Source organism: Dreissena polymorpha, chromosome 7 (assembly GCF_020536995.1).
Source record: "Dreissena polymorpha isolate Duluth1 chromosome 7, UMN_Dpol_1.0, whole genome shotgun sequence".
NCBI lineage: Eukaryota > Metazoa > Mollusca > Bivalvia > Myida > Dreissenidae > Dreissena > Dreissena polymorpha.
The window spans coordinates 68792398-68810206 of record NC_068361.1 but is presented as its reverse complement, the minus strand read 5'-3'; positions in this window follow the sequence as shown (position 1 = coordinate 68810206).

The following is a 17809-nucleotide window of genomic DNA, read 5'->3' as shown; positions in this document are numbered from 1 at the left end:
AATTGATTTAATTAATAACTGATCCGCAACTAATCACAGAGGAAGATGACAGGGACTGGGCAAATACGCGAAACTTTCAGGTTTTGTATAAAAACAAAACATAATCAAAATATATTTATTTTGTGGTTTTTCTAATTTGCTTATTTAGTTGAGAATCAATGTAGTACGATATTTTACGACCTATCGCGCAAGCAAGTTTATTGGAAGGCGTAGTGGTACGAAAACGTACAATGAATTAGTTTATTAATAGACATATTTTAAGGATCGCGATACAAAACTTCACCAAATAGCAGTACGTTAAAGATGTCAGCCGGAATAGCTCAATTGGGAAAGCGTTAGACTGAAGTTGTTTACTCAACAATCATCTAAAGGCCCCCGGGTCAATCCCGGGTTCCGTCACAAACGGAACAGTTCGGCAGCTGACAATTTTTTCAGTCAGGTTAATAAATATAATAAAGCTTTATTTTATGTAGACATTTTAAAATCCATTTTACTACAATTGGACATTTTTTTAATTAATGGATGCCGCGTGGTGACAACGTTAATTAAAATTTCTTACATCACATAAATATCTTATAAAAATACACGTGTTTTTATATTAACAAATAAATGCAAACAACACATCTATGATCCATGTATTTTTATGGTTGTCTATCATAGGCCCTAAGTACTATCCCTACCACATATAGAGCGCGAAGCGCGACACGCATTATTGATTGTAACAATGAGTTGCGATAAAGGAAGCAGCCGCTTATCAAGGAGGAGCTATGTCCCAGCAACCCGTTTTCCTAGAGTCAAGCACTCCTCGGAGTTTTTTTTAAGAACCACATATAGAGCGCGAAGCGCGAAACGTATTACTATCCAGGTGGTATGGTCCCTTAAGCATTATCCGACCATTACGTCCATAGTTATCTTCCTTAGAAGCTGAGAAATTTTGAAATCGTTGTTCGAAGTCCAAAATTTTCATCCGATTGTTCCTAAATTTGCAGAGTTTTTTTTATCAATGAGGACCCAAACCAAACTCTATATGAGCAATATCAGACCATAAGTCCAGAATTATGTCTCTTTGAATTTAACAAGAGGGCCATGATGGCCCTGAATCGCTCACCTGACTAACCTTGATACATCAACTTAAATTCTATCAGACCTATATACAATCCCAAGCCAGATTTCATCAATTAATACATCCAGGCAAAATTTAATTTAGACGTGATGAAAACTGTGACCTCTTTCACGTACACAAGGTTTTACTAGAATTAGCCCGGTGACCTATTTTTTGACCCCAGATGACCCATATACGATTCAAAGTCAGATATCATCAAGATAAACATTCTGACCACATTTCATTAAGATCATATGAAAACTATGACATCTATTGTCTACACAAGATTTGACCTAGTGACCAAGTTTCTGACCCCAGATGACCCAAATACAATCCCAATCCAAACTTCATCAAGATTAACATTCTGACCAAATTTCATAAAGACTGGATGAAAACTGTGACCTCTATTGTCTACACAAGATTTTTCTATTATTTGACCTAGTGACCTAGTTTTTGACCCCAGATGACCCAAATACAATCCAAGCCCAGATTTCATCAAGATAAACATTCTGACCAAATTTCATGAAGATTGGATGAAAACTTTGACCTCTATAGTCTACACAAGGTTTTTCTGCTGTTTGACCTAGTGACCTAGTTTGTGACCCCCAGATGACCCAAATACAATCCCAGCCCAGATTTCATCAAGATAAACATTCTGACCAAATTTCATGAAGATTGGATGAAAACTATGACCTCTATTGTCTTCACAAGGCTTTTCTAATATTTGACCTCGTGACCTAGTTTGTGACCCCAGATTACCCAAGTACAATCCCAACCCAGATATCATCAAGATAAACATTCTGGCCAAATGTCATGAATATTGGATGAAAACTGTGACCTCTATTGTTTGCTGTATGGGGTTGTTTACCCTTGAGACTTTGGTTATAAACCATTGCCCGAGCACACTGCTTAACATAACAAGCCAAATTTCATTAATTAATACATTCTGACAAAATTTCATTAAGACGTGATGAAAACTGTGACTTTTTTCATCTACACAAGGTTTTACTAGAATTGGCCCGGTGACCTAATTTTTGACCCCAGATGACACATATACGATCCAAAATCATATATTATCAAGATACACATTCTGACCATATTTCATTAAGATCATATGAAAACTGTGACCTCTATTGCATTCACAAAGTTTTTCTATGATTTGACCTTGTGACCTAGTTTTTGACCCTAATACAATCCCAACCCGGATTTCATCAAGATTAATATTCTGGCCAAATTTCATAAAGATTTGATGAAAAGTGTGATTTCTACTGTCTTCAAAAGTTTTTTTAATTTGACATAGCTTTTGACCCTAGATGACCCAAATTTCATTCCAACCCAGAGTTTAACAAGACAAACATTCTGACCATATTTCATTAAGGTCTGATGAAAACTGCGACCTCTATAGTCTACACAAGGTTTTTCTATTATTTGACCTAGTTACCTAGTTGTTGACCCCAGATGACCCAAATACAATCAAAACAGGGCTCCCCTGGCCCAAAAATTTCTGTAGCCAACATTTTAGCCAAATGGAATTTTGTGTAGCCAAATTTTAGAAACTGTAGCCAAACTTTTAGCAAAGCATTCGGAACCACCTGTTGTAAGTCTAGGCTAAGAGTTAAAGAAGAAACTACAAAACGAAGCTTTAATATGTTTATTACTATAATCATCATGTGTGCATAACAAAAATAAACAGTTTACAACAAACCATTTATAAAAATACATAGTGTGAAAAATTTCTTTGAACTTCTTTGTTCCCCCATTTAGTACCTTCTGAATTTGCGAAAGAGTGGACATGTTTTTTAGGAGAATTTGAAAGAATTTATTAACAGAATTCAGAATCTCTTGGTATTTCACCAAAAGTGGAATGGTATCGGCTGCCCCGGCACAACTCAATGCCAACCGATTAGCTATGCAGTGTGTTGCCAACACACCTGGTACTGCACGCTTCAAACGGGTGACTTCCCCAGAATTTCACCCAATCATTACAGAAGCCCCGTCAGTGCTCACCCCACATCATTTTTGAATGTCCATTCCCTTTCTACCAAGCAATTAACTACATTCTCATGTATGCTCTCTGCATTTGCTCATTGAAGTTCAGCCACACCTAAAAAGTAAGTATGTGGCAAAGCCATTCCAAACTCATTAGTTTCCAAAAGTCTAACATAGTGTCCCGTAATCGTTCATAGTTCATGGACGACCCATAGTTACTATCAATGTTCATTACTCTTAAATTACCGGTATGTAGCCTATCATTCGATATCTCGTCATGCGCGAATTGCCAAGATGACGAGTTTTGCATTAACTCCCATTTTCTCGTGCCGCGCATGGGACAAGTCTACTCTATCTATTTATGTTAATTTCTCTGCATTACGTAGGATAAAATATTCAACAACACCATGTATCAGTTTCTAGTCCAATTTAATGTCTAACATACTTAATATTTTCGGTTATACAAATACAGTCTGATAGCTACATGATCGTATCTTTCTCGATCCGTACACCTCCAAGTCTAAACGCTAACTGTACCGCGGAGTGCCGCTCTCCTTCCAAACATCCCCATTTTGTCCCCAAATTAATTTGCATATTTTTCTTTTTAAACTTTTGATTGGTCCTCAGCTAGTATGGTTATTATTCATTGGTTGATTCGTCAGAATATTCTAGAAGGAACACTTTTTCATGTATTCACTTGCTTGGCGGATATACTAAAATTTAATCAATATATATTGGTACTAATCAATTTTTATTGATATAGAGTAATTCTGTTACTTTCGTCAGTACTATAACTTTTGTACCCCAGACAATAGGTGACCTTTTCATCTGTGCTGTTTATTGACCATGAGTGTTACTTATAATCTCGTATCTATATGCCGACTCTGGACTCAATGTGTTCTTATTTGGATTTAATCAGGTCTGACTTTCCATGTTATTGATTCCAATTATACCCCACCCTGAGTGTGTTTGCTACTTTAAATAAATCTTAACCAGGTCTTAGTTTTGTAAATACCTCCCATTATTAATTGTTCAGACTTTATCTTAACATTGCATATATACATTATTTGAATATACATATTATCCTTTTTAATTTCTATCGTAAGTATAAAGTCATAAGAATAAACGATAAACGATTTGTTTGCATACTCGCTACTGATATACTTGTCAATATTTCGTACGTAAAGAAAACCCAAATATTTCACCCAATTTCTCATCATTATTTGACACAACTTATCCTCTCAATTTGATTTTTATGTATTTTAGGATACAGAAAAATCTCCAAGAATGTAAGCATGTAAGTAAACGAAAACATATTAATACATACGATGTAGAAAATCAAACACGCAAACATGAAAACATCAGTGACTAAAACATATATATGATGAAAATCTGCAAATTATTAATGAAATTTTTATCGAATGTTTCTGCTGAAATAATAAAACGTCGGAATATTTAAATAGTCAATGTCAATCACAATGAAGTGGAATGTGTCACTGGTTTGGAAAATCTAATACGAATAGTGTCCATTTTTGACATCTTTGCTGGAGGTGATGTGGCGTCTGGGTGAAGAGATGAGACGTCCGGTTGGAGAGTATTTGACATCTGGTTGTAGATGGTAACATGCAGTCGATTGAAGACGGCGGCTTCCGAATGAAGACGATGATTGTCAGTCGGAGAAGCTGTTGGTCCTCGGTTGTCGCACGATTTAGAATACTTCAAACGTTTATTATATATAGTTCTGGAGAATATCTGCATTCATGATTGTAGTATTATAATTAGTGTTTATGTACATGTAATAAAGGTAACACACATATATATATAAGTTCATAGACGATAAAATGTTCACCTAATATATGTACAAAGTACGCGCGATTTTTCATCATCAAGTCCATTCATATCATCGTATCTTTAAAAATCATTTTCGACGACGCGTGAAATGTCCATTAACAGTCCACTCGTTGTATGGTACTGATGCTGGTTCACAATTTGGATCCATGTCGACAATGTTGGATCCTAATTGAAGTCGTCTGTTAAGTCATCTGATTCTCGACGGATACATCGTCGTCGAAGATATCTGCATGTCGATGACATATTCGTCTTCTGTGTCGGGGTGTTAAGATCTGATCACGATCTCAAATGCGTTATGAACGCATGTTGCTGCAGGCAAACCACGCCAACGATGTCAGGAGCGCTGCTTTTCTCCTTAACTTGTATCGCATTGGCAAATCTTATAGGGTCAATTACATGAAATGATAAACGGGCCTTTTATTTACATATTAATGGAATTTGCTATATAAGCACTCAGATTACTTATCACACCTATGATAAGATATACCCAAATAAAATTAATGTGCTAAAGGAACGCGATTCTCATGACGCAAATTTATTATGTTTTATTTAAACTATACGCGTTGTCTATTCAATGAAATGCATTGTCCTTTATTATGTTTTATTTACTTAGAGAACAAAAATTTACAAACAAAATCCCTTGTCTTAATGTAGTTATTCTTATAAAGAAACGAAAAGAACTATATATATGATCAGTAGCAAAAATTTAATGTATTATAGCAATATAGTTGTATCTTTTGTATTATACTAATAAAAGGTTTAGTGCGTTGCTTTTAAGGATATTTACAAACTGTATTAAAATGTTATCTATGCTTAAAATGGTGTTTACTTGAGCGCTGTAGGGCATAAGCAAACGTTGGTTAATGTCGTTGTCAAGTGCGTTATCATAAGCTGGTCTGATACGATACTAAAGCGTCATTCAATATGATTAGGTCGATATACGAGTTGGGTATTTACCGTCCGTTGCGACAGGTGTGGTCTTTTTGTCATGTTTGTACCCGATTGAGATATATACACAATTATCACTTTGGGAACAGGAAACCTCGTTTCATTCGTGTTCATACTTGAAATAAATCGTAAATCGGGTGTTAGTTTATGTAAATATCTCCCAAAAGTTTTATTACGTTTCAGAGCTGGTTGCTATTGCGCACGGATAAGTGGTATTTCACCCGTATACTAAAGTATGACATTTTCATTTCATTCTAAACCCGTATATCCATGCTAATGACGATACATTATCAAAATCGGACGATACCGTCCTCTATAATCCTGTTTTTACATATATACTACATATACATTCAAAACATATTTCTCTATATACAAAATTTTTGGGGTCTTTAAGTCTCGACATCTATCTCGCTTTATTTTGCAGTCCATTCATTTACATGTGTTCAGCCATTGTCTGAAGGCACGTGAAAATTGCTTTCTTCATTGCGTTATTTGAACGTGAAGTCTTTTTTGTCAATTTTCGTTTTTTGTGTTTTAACGCTACCGCGTCAATTTGCATCTGATCGTCTGAAGAATCGTTTTCAAACGTACGTACAGGTGAGTTTTGTGAATTACCGTTATTGTAATGCATCGTATCTGATTCACTGGAGCTTGCCTGTATATCCGCGAATTGTTTGTTTCTCAAATGTTTTTGCAATTCAGCGAGCGGTATGTTTTCCTCGTCATCCGTGTTATCTCTAATCTGTCGGGTCTGTTGCGTAATTACAGGTAACCCATGTACTGACGTATTTGAATCGCTATCAGAAGATAATGTGTCGTCCGCAAAGGCTAAATTTGCTTTTCTAATCGGGCGCGCTAGTGGTTTATCTATCATTGGCCATTCATCGATATTTGCGTGCCTTATTTGATCAGCGTGAACTTTAATAGTTGAGTTGTCTAACTGATTCTTTATTACGTATGTTAACGGCGACTTTTGTTCGATTATACGATAATATGGCCTCCATTTACTGTCTAATTTATTTGTTCGTTGAAAGTTTTTGTAGTAAACGGGGTCATTGATTTCGAACTTAATATCTTTCGTATTTTTATTCGCATAATCAGCTTGTCTACGTTTCGATTTTTGAATTTGGGCACATACCTTTTTAAATGATTTGTGTTGTTCTTCTAATATTATTTTATGATAATCTTCACCGTGATATTTGCGTCTAGGCTTTAACAAGTTGTCTATTGGAAGAATAGGGTCTCTATTAAAAAGTAAGAAGAACGGTGTGTGCTTCGAAGTCTCGGATGTACAAAATCTCATTGCCGCTAAAGACATGTTTAAATGTACGTCCCATTGTTGTACATTTTCTTGAACCCGTTTTGATAGTATATTATTCATAGTCCCATGTGAACGCTCGTTCATGCCATTAGACGCGGGATGATATATTGTCGTCTTTACGTGGTCAATGTTCATTGATTTTAATGTTTCCGTGAAAGCTGTGCTTGTGAATTCTTTTCCGTTATCAGTTATAATTCTTATAGGACAACTATGACGGCAATAAATCTCGTTCATTAACAGGTGTATTACGCTATCAGACGACTTATCAGGCGAAGCGAAAGCTTCTATGTATCCTGAGAATTGATCTACGAAACATATTATATATCTATTTCCGGAAAGCGTTTTCGGATATGGACCGCATATATCTATGGAAACAACTGAAAACGGAAAGGGAGGTATTGAGGTATCCGACGATATGGGAGCTTTAATTGCTTTTAAATTTCTACTTTGACATATAATGCACTTAGATACATAATCATTCAATTCTTTGAACATTTTAGGCCAGTAATATTTCTCTTTTAGTGTCTGGAAAAGCCTTTGAGACCCGGGATGTCCGTTTTCATCATGGTATTGCTTGACAACTGAATCAGTCAGGTGTTTAGGTACAAACAGCCTGAAAGTAGGTTCCTCATCTACGTTTGATATGTAGTACAGTATGTCATCAACCGTTAAATATCTATCATCTTCACTCTTGTTCTGTTTCCCTAATCTTAATCTCGCTTTAATCTCAGATATGTGAGGGTCTTTTTCTTGTTCTATTTGCATATTAAGCCCTGATATGTTATCATTCGACGCTGTGTCGTCGACTGGAAGTGGCCGCGGGGTAATAATATTATCAATTATTTGCTTGTGGTCAATGTTTGTAGAGTCGATTACGTTAATTTCGCGTGTTTGGTCTTGTTTATTTATTTGCGAATTGATCGTAAAATGTTTATCGCTAATATCTAATTCTAGTTCTGTTTGATCGCATTGATTATTCTCTATTTTGGTTTTTGGAGGTCGGCTAAGAAAGTCGGCAATAATATTCTTTTTTCCCGGTATATATTCAATTTTGCAGTTGTAACCCGCTATACTTAAGGCCCATAATTGTATTTTCTTGTTTTGCATCGGACTTTCCAATAAATACTTAAGCGGCTTGTGATCACTCTTTATAACAAATTCAGCATTGTGTAAATAATGGTGCAATTTACTTAGACTGTAAAATATGCTGTAACATTCTTTTTCAATGGTACTATATTTGCATTGTGTGGGGCTTAATCTGTGCGATATGAAAAATATCGGCTTTTCGCCCACATAATCCCCGGTCTCGTTACTGTCGCATTTTTGAGTCAAACAGGCTCCGACGCATTTATCAGATGCATCCGTATACAGAATATAACCTTTTTTTGGATCAGGGTATGAAAGATAAGGGATTTGCGTAAATGAGTCTTTTAATTGTAGGAAACTATCTTCGCATTGTTTTGACCATTTAAATGGGACATTCTTTCTCGTGAGATTAATGAGTGGCTCGACTACTTCTGAATACGAAGGACAGAATCTCCTATAAAATCCCGCTGCACCTAAGATGGATCGTACATCGCGCACGCACTTTGGCCTGGGGAATTGTCGGATCGCTTCTACTTTTAACGGATCCGGCCTTATACCGTTTTGATCTATGATGAAGCCTAGGTATCTAGTCTCTCTTTGTAAGAATTGACATTTTGATAGTTTTAGCTTTAGGTTATGTTTATTGAGACTCTGTAGTACTGTATCTACGTGTGATAAATGAGATTGCAAGTCAGGTGAAAATATTAGAATATCATCTAGATACGCCACAGCGAAGCTCTCACAACCTTTGAGTACTTTATTAGCCAATTCTTGAAATATAGCACCGGCGGAGGAGGCACCGAAGGGCATAACATTAAATTGAAATAGACCCCTGAATCCCGAAGCGAAAGCCGTTTTTTCTCTGTCCTCTTCCTTTATAGGTATTTGCCAATATCCCGATATCAAATCTAAACTGGTGAAATATTTACTTTTACCTAATAACGCCAATATATCATCTATTAATGGTAATGGATAGGCAATTGGTTTTGTAATTTTGTTTAATTGTCTAAAATCAACACAAAACCTTTTCTCGTCTTTATTATCTTTGTTTGAGTCATGGTTATTTTTCTTTTTATCTACTAAAACAATAGGGAAGCTCCACGGACTTCTTGACGGACTTATTATGTTTGCGTCTAGCATTTCGTCGATGGCTTTATCTATGAATACCTTATTGTTTAATGGTGTTCGATACGGCCTTAATTTAATGGGTGGATGATCCCCTGTGTCTATGGTAAATTCTATTGCTGAAGTTTGTGTTAATTCTAAATTATTTCTTGCGAAGAGAGTTCTGTGTTTTAAGAGTATCGGTAGAATATTTTCTTTTTGATTTTCATCTACACGTAAATCTGATAAGATTTCATCTTTAGATAAACCTGATTTCGGCTGATTATTTTTAATAACTTCTTGTACTGAGCATATTTCATTATCATTTACCGATTTTATTCGCCCTATGGCACAGTGTCGTCTAAGCCTTATTGTTTTGTGCGTATTGTTTATAATTAAAATGGGAAATTGTCTATCACGCGTTGTCTTGACGACTGAATTAACAATTGTTAAACCGGGTTCATTATCAAAGAAAGAATTGCTTATTCCATTGAATTCATAATTCGTATTTGAACGTATGCAGTTTCTTTTAGCTTGAGCAAAGAGTCTATATGCAGTTTGTGGTTTTAACACAGTATGCCTAGTTAATCTCGCTATCGTTGAAAGATGTACATCTTCTTCTAGAGGTACATAACAGTTATCAATCCTCAAACATCCTAAATCAAAGTATAAACGGACACCATTATCTTGTAAAAAGTCTCTTCCTAAAATAACATTTCTATTAACGTTACTTACTACAAAAAACATGTGCTCTTTATATATGCTCCCTATTTTGAATCTCAATTTTACACTTCCGTGGACATGTAATGAATTTCCATTTACCGACTTTAGATTTACTTTTTGAAATATCAGTGCGGGTTTTTGTTTTAACATATCATAAGTACGTTTACTCACGATGCTGACTTGAGCGCCCGAGTCTACCAAGCTCCTAAATTGATAACCACCTGTTGAAATAACACAAGAATTTGGACTACCACACAAAGCAATATTATATGTCTCGACTTTTTCATTCTTACCATAGACCCCTTTTTGGTAAGAATTTCCTAGTTTTTTCGATTAATGTACGTTTTTCTTTGAGTACATTCTCTACTAAAGTGTCCTAATTTACCACAATTCCAACAATCAATTTTATCTTTCCAATTTTTGTCATATTCTTTCTTGCGCCTTTTATCGTTTTGATTTATCGTATGACCGTTCCGCCCTACCGTATATGCACTTATCTCGCGTTGCCTACGGCGACAGATTTCAATAGAATGACCGTGTTTCTTACAATATGTGCAAACAATAGATGACCTAATATAATCGATACCTGTCTGAATATTATCGGTCGTAATGTTATCAAGTCCATTTATTTGTGATCGTAACTCAAACCTAGCTCTGACACTTTGCTCATGTATAGCGCTTTTTAAAGCATTTGATAACGTTGCATGATTTTCGCGCATTAATTTAAGTCTCAAATAATCGTTTGATAATCCGTCGATAAAAATTTCTACTAACTGTTTTTCTTTATAGTCTAAATTTCCTTCAATATTTTCGTATGCGTCAGTCGCAAGAGATAAAAGTCGCTCAGCGTATATTTGAACATTTTCGTCGGTCTTTTGTTTAGTCGTCTTTAATAATGAGAAAGCGTATTGTGGGTCTTGAATTTCTGCAAATCTTAATTTAAGCTGTTCCTTTAAATCAGTCCATGTCCCTGTCGGATCATCAGTCAAAAAACGATGTATGTAATCACTAACAAGCCCTTTACTAGATTGGTAAGCAACAAATTTTAATTTATTCTCATCTAAATTGGTAAGTGTTCCATATTTTTCTACATTTTTAATCCAATTTTTAAATTCTTTTGAATTTCCATCAAATGATTGTACCACCTGTGAAATAGTCTGAGTGCTTATGGCGGTTTTAACATCTTTAATTTGTTCATTTAAATTTTGAAATAATTCAGGGATTATTTGATTTGCCATTTTGATACAAGCTTTAGGAAATAAAACAGTCACTCACCGGAAGTTGCAGAATATGTGCGGTCTGATGTCGTTGTTCCCGGCTAACGGTTGTTGTTACTGGTTACAGAAGTTGCCGAAACGGAGTTTCTTCGCGTTGTTTTTCATGGCTTCGTAATCGTAAGTGGTAGTATTTCTTTGTTCGAATCCTTGGTTCACGAGCACCATTTAACGTCCTGTGTCCCGTAATCGTTCATAGTTCATGGACGACACGTAGTTACTAACAATGTTCATTACTCTTAAATTACCAGTGTGTAGCCTATCATTCGATATCTCGTCATGCGCATAATGCCAAGATGACGAGTTTTGCATTAACTCCCATTTTCTCGTGCCGCGCATGGGACAAGTCTACTCTATCTATTTATGTTAATTTCTCTGCATTACGTAGGATAAAATATTCAACAACACCATGTATCAGTTTCTAGTCCAATTTAATGTCTAACATACTTAATATTTTCGGTTATACAAATACAGTCTGATAGCTACATGATCGTATCTTTCTCGATCCGTACACCTCCAAGTCTAAACGCTAACTGTACCGCGGAGTGCCGCTCTCCTTCCAAACATCCCCATTTTGTCCCCAAATTAATTTGCATATTTTTCTTTTTAAACTTTTGATTGGTCCTCAGCTAGTATGGTTATTATTCATTGGTTGATTCGTCAGAATATTCTAGAAGGAACACTTTTTCATGTATTCACTTGCTTGGCGGATATACTAAAATTTAATCAATATATATTGGTACTAATCAATTTTTATTGATATAGAGTAATTCTGTTACTTTCGTCAGTACTATAACTTTTGTACCCCAGACAATAGGTGACCTTTTCATCTGTGCTGTTTATTGACCATGAGTGTTACTTATAATCTCGTATCTATATGCCGACTCTGGACTCAATGTGTTCTTATTTGGATTTAATCAGGTCTGACTTTCCATGTTATTGATTCCAATTATACCCCACCCTGAGTGTGTTTGCTACTTTAAATAAATCTTAACCAGGTCTTAGTTTTGTAAATACCTCCCATTATTAATTGTTCAGACTTTATCTTAACATTGCATATATACATTATTTGAATATACATATTATCCTTTTTAATTTCTATCGTAAGTATAAAGTCATAAGAATAAACGATAAACGATTTGTTTGCATACTCGCTACTGATATACTTGTCAATATTTCGTACGTAAAGAAAACCCAAATATTTCACCCAATTTCTCATCATTATTTGACAATAGGTCACTAAAATTTGCTTCACTGAAATGTCTGTGCTCTCATCGATCGTGATACTGTACTTGCATGATGTCTGTATCTTCTGGAGAAGATCACTCATCAGAACGTATGCCATACAGTTTTGAAATTCCGACACACTGGAGTTGTGTTCATATGACGTGTGGCTGTTAACTCTAAGGTCATTGAGCTGGGTTGCACCCTGAAAATATATAAATACAAATTTGCAACCTGAAAATATAATTTATAATTTCAAATATATTTTGCTCAATATTTTTAGCAAACTTAAAAATAAAATAATTTATCAATCAATTTAAAATAAATCAAATTTGTTTTAAAGATGTTTTATTTATTTTTTACCTGCAAGGCACACACTCTGTTGAGGTCTGGAAACAGCGATGATGCGAGAGTATGTTGTGCAGCAAAGTACACATTAGTTATAGCCGACACTACAGCTGCTTCACTTTTGGATAGTGCTGCAGTCTGCGCATTTCTCATTGATGTTTTACGACTAGAAGCTTGTGAAGCCTCTTTGTGATCTGAAATAAACAAAATCAAATATGCTTAATTTCAAAACATAAACCTCATTTTGAAAAGTGTCAATATATATTTATTATGAACATAACAAAAATATTATTGTTATTTTTAATATATTATTCATATATTAATGTATATACATTTTAATATTGATTGTCATTCTTTTTTATTACCTTTTGATTTTTTGTGTTTTGAAATGTTGGCTTTTTTCAACATACTACACCCAGATGTGAATGAATTTGATTTTTGAAACTGTATGCATATTTTGCAATACATCGTTTTTGATTTTGCATTCTAAACTAACCACTTGAATTCCGAAAGCCAAACATCTTTGAATGATCTATTATCAGATTTGATTTTTTTGAGACCGGGTCATTAGATTCGTCAGAGTTCAAAGGACGCACATTGCCTATGGTCGCCATAATAACAGTCGCAATTTCCGACACTTTATACCCGAAAATGTCAAGGGTTTTATACCCGTTCATCTATCATCATTCACAATTGTAACACATTTAACAGACAATACCAAACTTCCAGATTGATGTCAGACATTCGGTCTGACGGATTGACAAATTCTGTCAGACCGGTTGAGTGTTTGTCAGACCAAACAAAAAGAGAGAAAACACAAAATGAAATGACGGTTACACATAGTATTTATTTATATTATAATGACATATATCAAGTATGTACTTTCTAGTAATATCATAAAACAAGTATGTTACTATATATTACTAGATATTATCAGATATCGGAATAGAGATTGGAATTTAGATAATTGATTATCTTCTTCTCATTGTCTCCTTCCTCCTGAAAATCTGAACAGTAATCACTCTTGTCATCTTTACAGTATTGATAATTGATTTGTTGAGTTTCTGCGTCAAAGTCTACGACATTTTCAGGTTCAGCAGTCTCCTGCTCATCTGAGGTACCTTCAATTAATAGATAATCAATCAATTGAGTCTCGACAAATTTGTTTTGCCAATATTCTCAATATAATAGTATCAATACCAGGTAATACTTTGGTAAGAAACCTGAGCATATCAGGCAAATCTCACAATACAAAATATAAAGACAATAAAATTAGTTGTGAAATAATATTTTGGAGAGAAGACAACACTATTTTGAAAACGAAATCACCTGAAAACAATTATACGTCAACATTATTTTCGCTTCGCAATGATGTTTACATTGAAGACAATTGACCTCTAACATATGCGAGCACCTTGCTGCATGGTCCCGGCTCTCGCATTTTGCGAATTGACTTGCACATATGAGCGTGGAACTAATACTTTATAAATATCCGTTTGAAAATGTCCAGTCATTGTCAAGGAATATACCGAGTTGCAACAGTTTGTATTTCAGATACATCGGAACACACTCGGCAAATTCCATCTCTACGTTCAGAATATTTTACGAATATAGTATCGCGTGATCCGAGTTATTTCGGGAAGAAAACGCGTATAACCGAACATGTGCGAGCTATTCTTATTGGAGGACACAAATAGATCGAAAACATAAAAACGACACTGGTATTACCGTATAAAGTTCTACATGTTTTGATGGCAAATATTGGAATCCCACGGAGCATCAGACGATGATTACTAAAGACCGATAATCCGCATTGTTTAATAATTAAGCAACGATTAATAACACTTATCCTTTATGGATTTTCATGAAATATTCTCTTTAATCTGATATATAAATTATTATTAAACACTTAGTGAAAACAATTCATTTTGCTGTTAAACGTTTTTATATTATTTGACCTAGTGACCTAGTTTTTGACCCCAGATGACCCATATACAATCCCAACCCAGATTTCATCAAGACAAACATTCTGACCAAATTTCAAGGATTGGATGAAAAAATGTGACATCTGTTGTCTACACAAGGTTTTTCTATTATTTGACCTAGTGACATAGTTTTTGACCCCAGATGACCCAAATACAATCCCAACCCAGATTTTTTAAAGATAAATATTCTGACCAAATTTCATAAGGATTGGATGAAAAATGTGACCTCTATTGTCTACACATGGTTTTTCTATTATTTGACCTAGTGCCCTAGTTTTTTTACCCCAGATGACCCAAATAAAATTTCAACCCAGATTTTATCAAGATAAACATTCTGACCACATTCTTCGTGACAAGTGAGCTTAAAATAAAAGTGAAAAACTGCTTGTCATCAGATTCTTTCCAAACTTACAGTGTCTTCATATCAATGAGCATTTTTACCTCATATAAAATGAGAAACATCGGGACAATAAGTCCAGAATTTTTTTCAATTAAATTTGACAAAATAAACAATTTCCACTTGTTTAAAAGATTTCACAACTTTCGTCTGAATCTTTCCAAACTTGTTAAGTGTTTTTATATCAGTATTACTCGAACCCTTTTGAAAATGATGAATATCGGAGCAATTAATCTTTTTATGATCTTTTACTGAATTTCAAAGTATTGTGAAAGGCAGCTTCTGTATGCAATTTACAGTTTTCATTCATTTTGTTCAAACTTTTACAGTGTTTTCATATCAATGAGTACTCAACCCCTATCGTAAATGAGCAACGTAAGAATAAGTTAAGAATCATCTCCCCTTGAAGTTGAGAAAAATATGAAATTACGATTACAAGAAGAAGCAGATTTTTTTAAAACCTACACAGTTCTGTTCAATTAATGAAAACTGCACACGGATGCCAGTAAAAAAAGGAAACCAATGTAAATAAATTGAACTATGAAATATTTGGGGGTTACAACACAAAATCATACATAATGGTTATTTGGGGGTTATAACACAACATCATAAAAATGGTTATTTGGGGGTTATAACACAAAATTATAGATAATGGTTATACCAGTATCTTTTTCTATTTTGTTTAAAATAATCGGCCAACATATTAATATTTACAATAGAAAAAAAATCGTTCCATGTAACTTCATTGAGTGCCTTTTACACTAAAATTCCCGACGCACTTTGATGCTTTGCATCAATACTTATCTTGTTTTAAACTTGTATCAAACAATAAACAAGACATCATTGTTTACGAATGTTATATGTGGAATGTATGTGGGCGTTAGGACAGGAAAAATATGATAACATTGTTTACATGTAATGGAATGTAGTGTAATGTTACATCTAAATCAATTCTAGGAAACACGCGTCATTGACTGTTATTGCGCAGTTTGGACTGCATGTACTTCCTCATTCAGTCAAATTGAAGCTTTCGGACCACAAAGAACGACACAATGTGGCTTTACCAACTTGTGTTTGTGTTAATACTGGCCTTGGGGACAGTAAAGGTTATATATTTTGTTATATATGTACATGTACATTAAAGTTCAGATAAATATATCGGATTCGTAAATAGTGTAAATATAGCGTTTCTTGAAAATTAAAAAATGCTTTAGCTTGTTGGTTATATTTCTATCAAAATGTCGTAAAGTTTAGGGTAATTATGTGGTTAAATGCTTTCTTATTTGATACGAACAATCAATATCAACCTATGTAACGTCCGCATCCTTCATTACTGTTTTTTTTTACTTTTTACATTTGGTAATGTATGGATGTGTACGTATAAACTCTTAACAGGCGACGTTAAATAAAACATTACATGTACACGGAAAAATACTAAGGCCCATGCATTTATAACTGGTGTCGTCTTTTAATAAACATACATTAAAGTTACATAATCAGGATATATATCTTAAAATGACTAGGCCTTTATTAATGCCACATGACACAACCACACCACTTAGATGAAGAAAACACACACGACAAACACAATCTGTATAAAAAACATATACAGGTAGAGAAAATATTGTTGGGAATAATGACATGTCAATTCATAATCATGATGGCTCTTAAGTATGTGTTCAATGAACAAGAGTGAGATTATTATTCGATCAAAAACCGAATAAAAAAACAATTTGTTTCATAATTAAGAACAATAATTGACTGAAATGACGCGAGAGCGGCTTCAACTTTTCACGTATATTCTGACGTATTGCATGTGTCGAAAGTTTCTTTTTAATACGTTTGGTTCGGATAAAGCGTATTTGTTGTAGCTTCGTTGTAGGAAATGATGGCTATCAGCTGACACTGGCCGACTTATGTATTTGATAGATATTTAGTGCGATTTGTAATGTATGTTCACTACAGTGAGCGATATGAAGAGGATATTGGTCAGTTTCAGTCGACGATTTTAATTCAGGAGTGATCAGCGACAGCTTTTTAAGTGTGGTGTAGCCACTAGTGAAGGTATTGTTTGTTATGATAACGAGTGCATTGAAGAAGTCAACACATTTTCTTTATATATATAAGTGTTTATTAAAGTTAAAATTTTATCAAAGGGATATTAATTATTATTATGTTATAAAGCTATATCATTTGATCCTATTAATGCTAAGACACATTTTAATCATTAAAAAAGGTTTAATAGTAAAACTAGATTTTGGCGAATTATTGCGTAGTAGAGCCTTTTCCTAAAAAATGTGTGTGTTGTGTTTTTAATTGAATATTTCGATGTGCTAATTGTACCACGTAGAACACGTAACTAATAAGTCACCAATACCCCTTGATTTCTAGAAACGCAGACACTTAATTGTTCTGGGATTTTATTTGCCCAAATTAATGCAAGCAAACCACACAATT